The following is a 3,059-nucleotide window of genomic DNA, read 5'->3' as shown; positions in this document are numbered from 1 at the left end:
CCCAGCCCACGCTAGCCCTTGACCACACCAGTTTGAGATCTACCCAGCCCACGCTAGCCCTTGACCACACCAGTTTGAGATCTACCCAGCCCACGCTAGCCCTTGAGCACACCAGTTTGAGATCTACCATTCTAGGAGCCGCGGAGCCACACAGGAAAGGCAGCAGACAGAGGAGCAAGTGTGGTGGAGGGGGAAGGCCAAGCCCATGAACCACAAGGACGTCAGGCCACGTCATTGGCCCAGGCTGATAGGAGGAAGCGGGGGAGGAGAGAGAAGGAACAGAAGCCCTGAGGGCCTTCCTCATGGGACCTCATGGGTGGGAATACCCTCCTCAGTGGAGACGGTTTCTCTGTGGCTTTCCCAGAGCTGGGCAGCTAGAGCACACAGGGTTCTGGCCAGCTCAGGCGCCCCTCCTACCCTTCCAGGCAGCTGTGAGATGGGCACAGAGCACACGCCATCCTGTCTGGTTCTCTAACTCCCGTGCTGAAAGCTCCATGGCCAGAAGACAACATCACAAGGAATCCAGATACACATGTTTGTTAAGCAAAATGAACAGAAGTCCCCCAAAGACACGAAAGCAGAAAAAAGAAAAGGAAAAAACCTAACAGGGACCTACACACAGATGGGGGCTTTCCAAATATAAGAAAGAAACAACCATTCCCCAAAGACTAACTGAAGCCAGAGATGAACGTTGAACAAAGAGATTGGAGTGTGATGGGGAGGGGGAGGGCTAAGAGAATAACTAGGGAGAAAGTGGCTCTTTGGCAGAATTTAAGAATGCAAAGAACAGAATCCGATCGGCACGACAAGAAGGCAGGTCGTGATGCGGAGGAAAGAAAGAGGAAAGCACGCAGAACGGAGAAGAGCAGTATGGGCTGGCAGCGGAGACGAAACAGAAAACTTGGTCCCTGGAGGAGAGAGAGGAGGAATGTCTTCCCCACCATCCATCTCCTCCCTCGGAGCCACTGTTCTCACCAACAGAACCCGCCTGGCTCAGCAGCTGCCCTGGCTCCACGGTGCGCATGGGACCCTATTCTGGCTGGCGATGAGGAAGAGAGGCTCACTGGGGGCATCAGAGAAGGACTTCCATCCCGACAGGAGGAAGAAGGGAGGCGAGACGCCCTTGCTCCTGCTGCCTACTGGCTCTTAACCTCTTAACAGCTGGGTGACAGTGTGAAGCTGGAAATCCACGGAGCCCTCTGAGCGGCGGGGAGGCCAGGAGGGGGCCAAGGCTGAGCCGGAGCCCTGGCGTCCCTGAGCACTGACCCAAACCCAGCCCAGTTTCTCTCTGCCTTAGGAATTACTGGGGAACTGCGAAGGTGGCGGGGGTGGTGTTACAGACCTGGGAAGGAGCAGTGCGTCCACAGGTGAAGCGACAAGGGGCGGTCGCGGAGCTGTTTGCCGAGTTGGTTTCCTGGTTTGGTTCTTCTTGCTGAGTAACAGAGTGCAAAGGAGTGGTTGGAAACTAAGTCACATGTGGGCAATGAGATCAGGTTTGGGACTTCTTCAAGATGTTCATGAACCATGTAAATGCAGGTGTCTCCTCCCGTTCCCCAGAATCTTAAAACTATAGTAAGTGGGTGTCTAAATCACAACATCAAAGAGAGGCAGGGTGGTAACGGCAGCAGAAGGAAAGGGCTGCCTGGGTCCGCAGAGCCCACCTGTGGATCCTCCCCACGAAAATCCCTGGGGTAGTGCCCAGGAAACAGTTAATGACCCATCATGGTAAGTCCATGATGCAGCCGGTTCCAGGGCACCAACCCGGAACACACACCTGGGGCCCAGCAGAGGCTGAAGCCGCCTTCAGGACTGGGGGGACTCGGATCTGAGAGAAGCTACAGACGACGGGGAGGGGTTCTTGGGGTTGACACAAGGGCAATGCTGGGGGGTCTGAGCATGAAATAACTCCCAGCCCACCGCCCAGCTCCAGGAATGGAGCGTCCCAGAGCCAGGCCTTACCTTCTGCGCCATCAACAAAGGCGTGATCACAAACACCCGAAAATACCCTACAGAGAGCTCGGGGCCGCTGGTGCGCTGGCTGGAGCCTTGGGCAAGCGTCCTCTTTCTGACGGGGGGGGGGGGGTTCCCGGATAATGGCCCGCTCCCTGCCCCCACCCCAAGGTGGAGCCTGAGGGCCCACAGGGCTGCTGAGCTCTTGTTGAAATCTAAGAGGAAAACCAAGGATCCCCACACAGGCGGGAACGCCAGCAGCGCAGGGACCGCTGCAACCACTGGCAGCGGCCGAGGCGTGTTCAAGGGAGTCATGGCCAGCTGTGTCCGCTGGAAAGCGCCATGAGTAACCCCAGAAGCATGACCTGGAGGCACAGGAGTAACCCCAGACTCCAGCGACTGCCAACCGGGGCCTGTTGCCGGGCGGGCAGGAGACGGAGGGCGACCACGTGCACCGTGTCATGTGTAGGACTCGATGCACTCGATGCACTGGGCATTAGCGCTGGACTCAGCACGTGTTGTTGCTTTCAAGATTTTATTTATTTGACAGACAGAGATCACAAGGGGGGGGGCAGGGACAGGATCCCGCTGAGCAGAGAGCCCGATGCGGGGCTCCATCCCAGGACCCTGAGATCATGACCTGAGCCGAAGGCAGAGGCTTAACCAATGGAGCCACCCAGGCGCCCAGTAGCACGTGTATTTGATTATATGCATGCGCTTGTGCTCTAAGCTCACATATTGGGTTGCGCGCGTGCATCTGCTCTGACACCGTACGCGTCCTGCGTTGTGCGCCTGCGCCTGTGTCTGCTCTGATGCAATACGTGTTCTGGGTTGTGCGCGTGCGTGCGCCTGCGCTCTGACGAGGCACGCGTCCTGGGTTGTGCGCGTGCGCCTGCGCTCTGACGAGGCACGCGTCCTGGGTTGTGCGCGTGCGCCTGCGCTCTGACGAGGCATGCGTCCTGGGTCTCGAGACTTCGCGGCCCGAGGCGGGGACGCGGGGCGGCCTGGCGGCCGCGCCCCTGCCTGCGGGATCTGACGGGCTCTCCAGGCCGCCGGGCAGCACGGATGCGAGCAGTTGCGGGAGTGCTGGGGCCGGCGAGAGCGCCCCA

The sequence above is a fragment of the Mustela nigripes genome, chromosome 10 (assembly GCF_022355385.1).
Source record: "Mustela nigripes isolate SB6536 chromosome 10, MUSNIG.SB6536, whole genome shotgun sequence".
Taxonomy (NCBI): domain Eukaryota; kingdom Metazoa; phylum Chordata; class Mammalia; order Carnivora; family Mustelidae; genus Mustela; species Mustela nigripes.
Note: the sequence above shows the minus strand (reverse complement) of the source record.